Source organism: Arachis ipaensis, chromosome B04 (assembly GCF_000816755.2).
Source record: "Arachis ipaensis cultivar K30076 chromosome B04, Araip1.1, whole genome shotgun sequence".
Classification (NCBI taxonomy): Eukaryota; Viridiplantae; Streptophyta; class Magnoliopsida; order Fabales; family Fabaceae; genus Arachis; species Arachis ipaensis.
This window is the reverse complement of record NC_029788.2, coordinates 7,107,620-7,120,137: the sequence shown is the minus strand read 5'-3', so window position 1 is coordinate 7,120,137 and position 12,518 is coordinate 7,107,620. Positions and strand designations below refer to the sequence as shown.

The 12,518-nt window shown below is 34.8% G+C and overlaps 2 long non-coding RNA genes across 10 annotated transcripts; both read left to right on the top strand.

Moving 5' to 3' along the window:
• Positions 2,028 to 4,766, top strand: LOC107637548. 2 transcript variants are annotated; one of them, XR_002360581.1, is made up of 8 exons: positions 2,028 to 2,562; positions 2,889 to 2,925; positions 3,005 to 3,070; positions 3,147 to 3,272; positions 3,810 to 3,895; positions 3,993 to 4,040; positions 4,257 to 4,404; positions 4,509 to 4,766. It is a non-coding gene; the product is annotated as an uncharacterized LOC107637548 (long non-coding RNA). The 2 variants fall into 2 exon arrangements; XR_001619409.2 differs by lacking the exon at positions 2,028 to 2,562 and having other exon boundaries at positions 2,634 to 2,925.
• On the top strand, positions 4,949 to 8,044 carry LOC110270876. Of its 8 annotated transcripts, XR_002360574.1 has the most exons (10): positions 4,949 to 5,266; positions 5,566 to 5,625; positions 5,844 to 6,021; positions 6,105 to 6,130; positions 6,612 to 6,675; positions 6,827 to 6,887; positions 7,016 to 7,091; positions 7,185 to 7,292; positions 7,462 to 7,523; positions 7,639 to 8,044. It is a non-coding gene; the product is annotated as an uncharacterized LOC110270876 (long non-coding RNA). The 8 variants fall into 8 exon arrangements; XR_002360573.1 differs by having other exon boundaries at positions 5,566 to 6,021; positions 7,639 to 8,041; XR_002360576.1 differs by lacking the exon at positions 6,105 to 6,130 and having other exon boundaries at positions 5,566 to 6,021; positions 7,639 to 8,041.

Sequence of the window (12,518 nt, the reverse complement as noted above, 5' to 3'; positions counted from 1 at the left end):
GTGTGGTATTAGAGTATTTTTAATGTGTTTTAAAAGATTAATTTTGTCCAAATTTTAAAATAATTGGTTAAAAATATAGCAAAATCTATAGATTATACAATAATAATTTATTCTCTAATTTTGTAAAGGATAATTGAGCAATTGTTAAAATTTTATTATTGATATTCTTGTAAAGCTTTTAGGAGCTGAATCACTAGAAGCTCTAAAGTAGAAAGTCCCCCCACCTGAACAGGTTCATCTATCTATCGCTCAGCAATATGTGGTTAATTAGGAGTTATTATCAATTTCTTAGAACATTTCTTTGTTTTCATTAGGTTATAAACACCTTTATTTCTTCTCTCAAAAGAAATTAGGAAACGTAGATTTTGATGTTTTAGTGGTTATTTTGGACAAGAAAAAATATTAATAACAATTAGGAAACGTATATTTTGTTATTAATTTTTTTAATTTAGGAAAAAATCTAAGTAGATTTTCAAATTAGGAAACGTAAGAAGGAGAGATAGAGTTTGTTCATTTTGAAAAAAAAAATATTTTATTTATAATGAAAGAATATTTCGTGATTTATTTTAATTTGTCAAATTAGTAATATAAAATATAAATTATAAGTTATATATAGAGTGGAAAGTGCGATAGAAAAAAATAGAGAAAGGGAGAGAGATAGATAAGAGAATGTAGCTTGTAGGAATGGAGTTTATTAATTTTGGATAAAGATATTTTCTCTCAATTTTAATGAAAGAATATTATGTGATACATTTTTGTTGTTAAATTAATAATATAATATAGTTAAATTTTAGTTTTAATTTTAAATGCAATTAAAAAATTTAATATTATACATTTTGATTGTCAATAATTTTGTAATTAATATATAGTCTTTCATAAAACATTGGGGCCAAAATTTAATGAGATGCATGCAACAAAATTAACTAAATATAAACCTGAATAGTACTAATTAATGTTCCCACGCAAAGAAGAAGAAAAAAATATAGAGCAATTCCGTTGATGAAGTGATTATTATGACTCTTATTTACATAATTATGACTTTCATGGAAGTGTTAGGGCAAATATACGTTTGTGAACATTCAAAATTGTATCCCATAAACGGATTCAAGAGCCAACAACAAACCTTGTTTTATATATATACATGCATGGCAATTCGCCGTAGCAGCAGCATCAAATTAAAGGAAGGTAGCATGAGAATTTATTGCCATATTATGATGTTCCTCTTCCTCTTAGCTCCTCACTACTGTTACTCCTCCTTCACCGCCGTCACAGAATCGCCGCCTATGCCGTATATGGTTCCTACAGAATTGAACGTGAAGGAACCTCGGGTGATTGAGATGATGAATTTCGCGGTGAAAGAGTACAACAAGAAAGCTAAAGTGAAGCTGAAGCTAGAACAACCCCTTACTTGCCTAGCAGTATCCGCACCCCCGCGTCACAACCTCTACGCCCTTCAGTTCTTGGCCGACGATGGAGTCGAGACTCGCAAGTACGCGGCTCAATTAATTCAGGACTTGCCATCATCCACTTTCTGGCTAGGGCGCTTTGCACGTTAAGTTTTCGTAGCGGATAAAAATTCTCACCGATTAACAATATTAGAATCTTCGTAGATAAAAAAAAATAATAATTATTTTGTGACATATTTTAATTTGTCAAATTAGTAATACACTACTAAAAAACTAGTTATTACAGACGGATATTTCCGACGGATTTTATCCCACGGAAATACAGATGGAATTTCAGAGAGATTTTTTTGTCGGAAAACCAAAAAAATGAATTAGCATAAATTACAGACAGAAAAGAGAATCCGTCTATAATTCTGTCGGAAAAATTAATTTTTTTCCGTGAGAAATAGTTACAGACGGAAAATCCGTCTGTAATTAAATAAACAAAAATACTGCGCTTTATTAAATTATTACAGACGGATTTTCCGTCTGTAATTTAAAATTTTCCGCCGGAAAAAAAAACTAAATCTAATCTACCCCGTCTCTGTCTCGAGCTCCAGCTCCAGCTCCATTCACAAATAACTTTTGACTCAATTCACAGAGCACTCCATGAAGATGAACAATTAACCCTAGCTAACCATAACTCTCCCTGTCTTCATTATGCCTCACTGTACCCTAACTCTCTCTTCATTGTGCCTCACTGTACCCTAACCACGACGAAGAGCCCCTAACAGCACTCTGCAAGAACGTCGCCGGTCGCCGGCGCTCGCAATGCCTCCGTCGAAGAACCCCTAACCGCGATGAAGAACCCCTAACCCTCCTTTGGGTTTCTTCGCTCTTCTCTCGCCACTCTCACCCTCAAGCTCACTGAGTCTCACCTCTCTCGCGGCTGGTCTCACCGTCGACCTCTCTCTAGCTCTCCGGTATATCGCTTCTCTCGCGGGCGTTTCAGACTCAAGGTCGTCGCGCTCTGTTTCCGTCGCTGCTCTGTCACCGTCGCTGCTCTATCGCGCTCTGTCGCAAGCGAATCGGTGGAATTCGAACCGATCCCAATCGGTTCCTGCTCCAAAGAGAACCAGAGCATCTACCAGCAGTTGTTTAAATTACGCCGATTTAGGTATGCATTGTTTAAATTACGCCAATAAACTTTATGGCTCAATTTTTCTACGCCAGTTTTAGCTAGATTTATCATACTTTGCTTGGCTCAATTGTTTAATGGTTCCAACTATTATATAAAGCAAAACAAAAAGTATACAAAATTAATGGAAGCAGAAAAGCTTGATTGAAGACACTGTGATAGTCAAGTTCAAATAAAGAGAATGTGACTAATAATGAATAAATTAAAGTTGCATGATATTTCGTTAAATGTTAAAATATTTTTTAAATATATATATAAGGCAATTTTGAACTATATAGTTTGCACATTTGTTTGAACTTCTGCAGCAAAGCATTGCCGTATGGAGTTACTCATGCATCAAAGGTTAGTGGCTTGCCCATGGTTTATTTATCTGCAATCATCTTGTTTCCTTTTTTTTTCCTGATCTGTTTTTCTATTTCAGGCTCTAGAACCTGCTACTCTTGTTCCTCTTCAGCTTTTAAAGTCAAGTGGAACCAAATGCATAATGGTAAGTGTACTTAAAAAGGCTTTTGAACTTCTGCTATAAGGTAAGAGGTTATACTGGCATTTGCAAATTATCTAAGGTTGGTGACCCAAAGCAACTTTCTGCAACTGTCCTCTCAAATGTTGCGAGTAAATATCTTTACGAGTGCAGCATGTTTGAACGTTTACAAAGGGCAGGGCATCCTGTTATCATGCTTACTAAGCAGGTACATAGTTTGCTACTGGATCTGATTTGAAGTCTTTTTGTTTTTAAGGTTTAGGGTTTATCCGTTTAGTTTGCCTTGTTTGACTGAATAATCAATTCAGCACAATTCTTATTTACTGTTGAGAAGGATTGAGTAGAGATATAAAAAGGATTGAGTAGAATATGTGTGGTGCATTGCTATATTATGAAATTGATGCTGATTATTTCTACACTAACTGTAAAAGTGGAATCCATCCCATATGGAATATGCATTTTGTCTATTTGGTGAATCTTGGAGTGTACTGAATGTGGATTTTCAGCTGTTTCTTTTGATTAGTTGCAAAATTTTTGAAGAAAGTAAAGGTTGTTTTTCTGAAATAAAATGCTTGAATTTGAAGGAGAAATTTCAATCTTCAAACTTGGTTTTTATCTCTTTATCACTTATTCTTTTTATTAGGGAGTCATGTTGATGGATATGAAGAGGGATTTGAGAATCCTTCAACATCTCTATGTCCAATCTTTTCCAAGACCAAATTGCTAATATATGCGTTTGTTGCAGAGAACTACTTTGCTTGGCTTCTCAAAGTCTTGCGCCTCTGTTCTAACATTGACCTTCTTCTATTCTGTTTCCTTCTTGTTCTGACTGTGAGTTTCCTTTGCAACCGTAACTGTAACATTAATTTTAACTATGTGATGGTTCTTGTGATCCATAACAATAACATATCATTTTTGTTGTCAAAAGGTTATTTTTTCTATTTCTGGAAGCTCCCCATGTCGCCAAAATCCTGAGGTATGTCTCTCTTGTTAAATTTTGAAACGCCAATCATTAATTTACAAATTTCAGTTTTGAGATCATGAGTTGGCGCTTCTCTCTACTTCCTTAGCTTGCTGAATTTTTAGAAACTTAAGATGGATCCCCCTGAAGGGAAGTATAGTTGATAATCAGTGAATTTAACTCCGCTTTAACTCAGCCTCGGTGCATGTGTGTGTACTTTTTTTGTTACAGATGTTTGTATTGTTGGTGTTGCAAGGACTCCAATGGGGGATCTACTTGGCAACCTATCATCTCTATCAGCAACACAACTAGGCTCAATTGTTATCAACTAGGCTCAATTGTTGCAGCTACCATGCTTGCAGTACATTGTAGAAGCAAGGTTTTCTTTTCATTCATGAATTGCCAAAATTATACACTTCTGCTGTGTTCAAATAATTTTCTTGTGGTATTTCAGTAGATACTTAACACTTTGGTCTCTTACAGGTTGAAGTTTCTGGTGGAAGAGGGAAACCCTCTAGAATAGTTGATAAAGATGAAGGATTGGGGAAGGTAAGCAGATCACAGTATGTAATTACATGTGTTAACTTATCTCTATAGGACATAGTGGTAGATATTAGGATTACATTGTAATGCCATGTGTATGCGCATCTATAGTATAATGTACTAACCAGAGTTGCTGATAAAGGAGAGTTTATTAGAATTTAGAGTTTCTTTTACTTTACTATTTTTTCCCCTTTTTTCTTTTGTGGTATCTCCTGCCTCTATTGGTATAACTAGATAAATTTGTCACCAAATTTACGTCAGTTCGATAATAAAAAAAAACTTACATATTTATTGGAATGCTTTTGTGTATTTGTTTTTTATTATTTTGTTATTTTGTACAAAATTAGTAATTGCTGGAACTTTATGCAGTTCATATGCTAAATATTCACTGATATAGAATAATAAACGTAGGTCCCTCCGGTGGAGTTATTTCCCAACTGTCTTGTGCAACAAAAAGTTCTTCATCCATTCCGGAAGCAAGGGAAGTAACTTTATTTTCCCTTGTTCATTTTCCTTGTTTTGTCTGTTTAACTTCTCCGAAATTCAGGTCTTATTCTTATTACTGCAGTAGGTTGGTGGAACTATTTTGTCTGCAAAACTTGCAAAAGAGAGAGGATAGGCCATTAACGTAGGAAGAGGATTTCATCACTGCTCTGCAGAAAAAGGAGGTGGATTTCATCTCTTTGAGCAGTTTGATGGTAAGTGTATGGTTTCATTGCATAGCAAAATTGGTTGCAAAAAAGCAGTAAAATTATTTTATTATTGGCATTCTGACGTGTGTGTCCATTAGCAATCTGGTTTCAGAACTCTACTCTTTACCATTTTAGCATGTTTCATACCTCCCACCATATTCAACCTGTTCCTGCCACATTGTTTCATTATGTATATAACTAGTATGTTTTATCACTAGTTAATATATATAACATGTTCCTCCCACCATTGGAGTTTATTCTCACTGAATCGATTTTGTTTTATTTGTGGCTATTTGTTCTTGTAGATCGTTTGAGGGGACTTGCTCTACTCATGGTGCCATCAGAAATGATTTCACTGACTTGACGTAAGCTTACATTGCATTGCTTTTCAATCTGCTCTCTTTACATTAGTTTCGGAACTTTGCACGGAACCTGTTTGTGATAATGCTCTTTTGTATTCGTTACTGAAATTCTTAATTGCTATTTATCATTTGATAATTAAGTTAAAAGATGCACTGGCATTGATATTGATTTTATCATTTTATGGTTCTGAAGCCTCATGATTGATTTTTGGTTGTTTTAGCTCCCCTCATACTTGGTATCCACAGGCCAGAAGGAAACATCGCAGGATTATCCTGCATGTTGGTCCCACAAATAGTGGTAAAACGCATCAGGCTTTGAGTCAAGTGATTCTGGTAACTCCATTTTTACAGTGTAGGATGATAGCCAAGAAAGAGGGAGGATGAGAGCTTTGTAAATGGGTTAAGTATTTTTGCGCTATGCATGTTTTCCAGTTTTGTGATATATATATACAGTAGATACCAACATCTAAAATATTATGCAGGTTTTCCAGGTTTTCCAGTTTTCCAGGTTAAGTATTATGCAGGAGATTTCTTCATTAGTAAAACACGATTTTGGGTTCATTTTTCTCATTTCTGTATGTTCATTGAAAGGACAGATTAGGGTGACAGAGATTAGAATAGTAAAAATGGATTCATTCTTAGGCCCAGTTTGGGTAACTAACTTAATTAAGCTCCTTTTGATAAAATAACTTAAATAATAAATGACTCTGTTAAAAGTAACTTATAAATAAGTTATTTTGTGTTTGGATTTTTAACTCTAAAAGTGCTTATTTTAAAGAAATGTAATGAAAAGTAGAAGTATTATGAGAGAAGTCATTTTTTTTAACTTCTCTATAAGCTCCAAAATAGCTTCTTAGAAAGTTGCAATTTGGTTTTGAAAATTGCACCCGACATTAATACTATTACTTTTCATAAGTCAAAAGTTAAAAAAAGCTACTTCTAGAGTTTCCCAAATGGGCCCTTAATCTTACAAGCCACCTTTTTTGCAGTGCATTTATGATTGGAGGTAGGAAACTAATAACCAATGCACATTGTGTGGAACATGATACACAGGTAATTTCCTTAAGGGTCCTATTTTCTCCAGGATGTAGATCCTACAATATAAATTTTATTAATAAATTATATTATGTTCATAGATCTTAGAATTAGTTGCCGAAAGGTTATAAATAGCTACCAACTTTTTTATTGTTGTGGTTTATTGCAGGTTAAAGTTAAGAGAAGAGGGGATGATACAAAATACGTGGCTAAAGTGTGTCTCTATGAAGGTCTTGTCCTTTTTTCATTAAAAAATGAGTATTATGTGAAGAGCAGTTTGCTTAAATATCTCATATAGTAGTGAGTAAGGACATTAAGAAGTATTAGTGAATAAGTCACTAAAATTGTATTATTGCAGGTAAAATTTGATATATCTGAGGTTTACTTGTAAGCTATACCTTGCTTTTAAACTTGGAGTGAATTCATTGTAAAGTGTAAGTTTTGCATGTTTGCTTAGAAGGATATATAGCTTCTAACTCATGACATGTTCATATAGTTACTTTACTCTCAGTGAATGAACTGTACAGGTTTTAGCCAGAGGTGTTGATTGTGATATAGCTTTGCTTTCAGTAGAAAGTGATGAATTATGGAGAGATGTGGAACCTCTCAGATTAGGACGATTGTCGCATCTTCAGGTTTGAAATAGCTTTCTTTTTATTTTTTCCCTTTTTTTTAATTTGAAAATTCTCAGTGTTTCAATGGAAAATGTTAAAAGAATATATACCATATAATTTGTAATAGAATATATTTCTATTTGCATGCTGATCAACTGAAATTTCTGTATACTTGTCTTGTAACTTATAGGATTCTGTTACTGTGGTGGGATATCCTCCCTTCTAGCTGATGGTTTAGCTGTTGCTGTACAGGTACTGCCAATATACCATATATTATTATTAGTTACTTATTATAGAAACTTAAAGCACATATATATTTACAAAAAATTGAAAGGAGTATCTAATAATAATTTTGGTTGGGTGACAGGCAATTCTAGCATGTGCCTTTGCTGAGAAAAATTTTGACAAAGTAACGGCTGAAGGATCAAAAGGAGAGGAAAAAGCAGGAAATTAGGACTCATAATGCTCAGTTGCATGCTGCAGTATCTGTGGCAGGCATAGTTGCTGCCGTTGCGGCCATTGCAGCTTCAATAGAGTGTACATTGTAGAATCAATAGAGTGTACATAGCAGCCATAAGAAAGTGTACATAGCTGCCATAAAGTTCTACACTTACCATATGAGTGGTCTCTAGCTTAGCTTGCATTGTTCAAGGAATTTTAGAAAATTCTAAGGATACTACTCTACTAATGTTTGTGAGACATGAATGTAATTTTCACTCCATATGGATGTACAAGTGTATATTATTGAATAAGTAGAGTTATATGCAAAGAAATATTATATAGATAATCTATTTTTCATATATCTCAAAGAAGAAAAAAATAATATATAATTTATTTGAGTTGAGTTGAGTTTTTTTATATTTATTTTATATGAAAACAAGTTTATTTTGCAATTAGAAAAATAAAAAAATTATATTTTACCTTATTGACGGATTTACAGACGGATTTTCTGTCTGTAATCAGAACGTGGGATGATTTTCCAAAGTTCAAATTACAGACGGAAAATCCGTCGGAAAATCTGTCTGTAATTACAGACGGAAAATCCGTCTGAAAATCCGTCTGTAATTACAGACAGAAAATCCGTCGAAAAATCCGTCTGTAATTACATACGGAAAATCCGTCTGAAAATTCGTCTGTAATTACAGACGGAAAATCCGTCGGAAAGTTCGTCGCTTTTGGGAAATGGATAAAAAATTTACAGAGGGAAAATCCGTCGGTAACTGGTAAAAATCCGTCTGTAATTTTCCGACGGAAAATAAATCCGTCGGTAAATAATTTCCGACGGGGCTTTTACAGAGGGACAAAATCCGTCGGTAACCAAAAATCCGTCTGTAATAAAGACCGAATCCGTCTGTAAATCTGTCTGTATTAATCCATTTTCTAGTTGTGATAAAATATAAATTATAAGTTATATATAGAGTGAGAAGTGTGATAGAAAGAAATAAAGAAGGGGAGAGAGATAAATAAGAGGATGTTGAAAAAGAATTTATTAATTTTTGAGAAAAATATTTTCACTCAATTTTATTGAGAAAGTGTTATATGACATATTTTTGTTGTTAAATTAGTAATATAATATAGCTATATTTCAATTTTAGTTTTAATTTTAATTTAATTTTAGTTGCAACTAGAGAATGTAATATTACATATTTTGATGGTCAATTTTATAATTAGTCATTAGTAATAACATATAAGAGAGATAGAATAGGTAGTGAAGAAATAAGAGAGACAGATAAAGGAAGAAAACTTTTTAATTTTAAAGGGTAAAATTTGATTTTAATTACAATAAAAAAGTAATATATAGCACATAATTTTAGTTATAAAATTAATAATATATGATAGATAATAAATAATAATAATAATAATAATAATAAACAGTTATGCATCTATTCTCTACTCTAAAGTTGAATTGGCATTGGTACTCTGTATAAGAGTGAGGGTACAAGTCCAATATCTATAGCTCCAGTGACATCATAATATACATATACCAGAATGATCAAAATTCAAAAGTATCGGTGCCAATAAAATTAATCTTAGGAAACAGCTACATGAAATGAAACCATGGTGATAGTAGTATATATGTATCATCCAATGAAATAATGAGAAATACGTTTGATAAAAGTATGATAATTAATTAAGCACCGCAAGACATCACTATGTGATTGGAACTTTATATCCCCAGAGTATATTTCTGCAATTTTATCTATGTTCATACCATGAAGAAAATAAGCAATAAGGTATACATTCGTTCACATTATGGAAGAAGAAAAATGAAACAAATATGGATGTTAAAGGGTGAAAAGTTGCTAAAATCCTCAACGCAAGATCAGCAAAAGAAGTATGAAACTCTGCTTTTAATTGGAAGTGGAGGATATGGATAAGCAAAGAGCAAGAGGAAAGTGGTCAAGGCAGCCCAAAAAGCTATTCCTGCAACAAAATTAGGAAGGTGACAATTGTGTTGGAGCAATTCAAGTACAGAATATGTAATTGGGGGCATAAATTTTTATTTTCTTTCAATAGACATATCTTTTAATCCTAAACTCTTCATTTTCAACTGCAAAGAATATAAATCAAACTCTTCTTTACTATTTTATTGTGCAATCATTTTATGATGAGAAGATGCTTATATAAAAAGAGCCAATTGAATTATGAGTTATGATACACTAAGAAGCCTTCATTTCTATTATACTTCTACTCAAAAGGCATGCCTTAGTTCCCTTTTTGTTATCATGAGTCAATAACCAGCAATACCAAATTAACAAGAATAAACTGAACAATAAACTGATCTCAATAAACTGAACAATAAATTAATAACCAGCAAACAATAATTTAACTAGCAACAATAATCAATAACCAAGTCAGCAAACAATTCAACAAATAGAACAAAATCAGCAAGTCAGCATCAATAACCAGCAACAATAATTTAACCAGCAACAATACCTAACAAAATAAATCAATAACCATCAATAACCAGAGGGTTGTGGCTCTGCTACTGCTGGGTGCGAGGGAGGAGGGTCGGGCTCTGCTACTGCTGGCGCTGGGTGCGAGGGATGAGGGTCGTGCTCTGCTAAAGCTGGCGCTGGGTGTGAGGGATGAGGGTCATGCTCTGCTAGACTGCTACTGCTGTGTGCGAGGGTCGTACATGCTGTGGCTGGGGCTTCGTGGTGCTCTGTTCGCGAAGAACGTGGTGGCAGGCTGGGAGGAACGTGGGTTCGCCACCGTGAGAGGAGAGCGCCATTGCAAAGAGGAGAGCGCGACCGTGAGAGGAGAGCATGACTATGAGAGGCTGAGACTGAGAGCTTTGGATTGGGGGTGGGAGGCGTAGGGTTAGGGCTCACTGCTGCTCAGGAATCGCGCTCAAGGGAATTGGGGTTGGTTTTTTAGGGTTTTTTTTACTTTACCGGTTCGGTTCAGTTCGGTTAGGGTTTTCCTGGTCAGAACTGAAAACCGAACCGCACCGCAAAAAAAAACTGCAAAACACATTTTTTTGATTTTTTCGATTTTCGGTTTTCAGTTTTTTCGGTTCGGTTTGTCGGTTTAGTTCGGTCCGGATCGGTTTTGAACACCCCTACTTACTCATTTATGGTTGCCATATGTTACGTAGTTTTAAACTATGGCTGAACCATGGCTGTTTTATTTCGTTAGGGAGGTCCGGAGGGTTGGTGGAACACACACTTGTTTAGCACCCGCCATGTCTCAGGACCATCGACAATTGGATAGCAGTCTCATCTGCAAGGTCATATTGCCGTTGATACAGTCCAACCCCTCTGTCAGCTTCCCTGTCCTGTAAGGTGCAGTTTGATAGAGCTATCACTTCAAACTCTCCTACATAAATGTGTGGATGGTGAAGCAGAAGGAAATTGCTCAAATCTACAGGGATTGGCAGGAGTTATACAACAAGGTGTCGAAACTACTTCAGGTCGATGCTGCAGAGTTGTTTCCCGAAAACTATTTATGAGCTACTGGCCGTACCGTACTACGATGGGTATCTTCTGGTCCGCGATTGTAGCATGTTCGATAAAGTATTTTGGTCTTTTTCATCTTATGTCGAGGCTTTCAAGAATTGCAAGCCGTTTGTTTCCGTTGATGACACGCATCTGTATGGCAGATACGGTGGGGTGTTGCTTATTGTGGTGGCACAAGACGGCAACAGCAATATCCTGCCTATTGATTTTGCCATTGTAGAGTCCGAGAGTACTGAGTCATGGTCGTTGTTCCTTACTAATCTGAGACGTCATGTCACCCCATAAGAAGGTCTGCTGGTTATCTCCGAGAGATCGCAGGCCATCAAGGCTGCACTCAATGCCGATGATAAAATAAAGTTCCAAATTTCTACTAGTGACATATTCCTAATTATACAAACTATATTCTAGTTCTTGGCGACTACCCTAACCATGGCTACATACACACATATATCTATATGGGATTGCATAAAATTCAATACAACAGAACTAACCACAAAGTCAGTTGCTTCGGCGTAATGCGAAGTCTCGTTCAACCTGTTGATGTCTCTATTGTTACCAGCTGCACGCACCATCATTGTATTGATCGATTATATGGTCAGAAAGGGGTAAAAGAGAGGAGAAAATTGTTGAAAAGTTCAAATTGGTTCCCAGTCTGCTATCAATGAGTTATATATATAGCCGTCGCCCAGCCTTATCGCGTTTACACTGTAAACGAGATAAAATTCCACGTGTCTTCTTTATAGTGTAAATGAGATATACACGTGTCATGTCCACGTGTCTTATCTCGTTTACACTGTAAACGAGATACATGGAAGTTTATCTCGTTTATAGTGTAAATAGGATAAGAAAGGCTGATGAATTTTGGTAATAACTTTTAAAATTATTTAATTTAGTAATTATTACATTTATTTAATTTATTTAAATAAAAAATCCTGCTAATGTCCCCACACAAAGAAGAAGAAAAAAATATAAAGCAATTCTGTGGATGAGGTGATTAGTCAAGATTATTTTAGAATGAACTATCAACTCGATTCTTGTTATTTTTTAGAATGATAACGCAATTTCTTAAGATAAAAATGATTCATTTCGGTCCCTGGCCTTTATTTTTGTGACACAACGCAGTTTTTGTGGGTGTTTCTATGTCAACTCTGAATAAAAAATGCTGACGTATCAGGTTCAGAAATGGACAGGAGCCTAATTGTTTCTAAATTCAAATTGGTTAGGGATTTATTTGTCCTTATTCTTTAAACAATATTTTTTAAAATTATTTTTTTATTCAGTATTA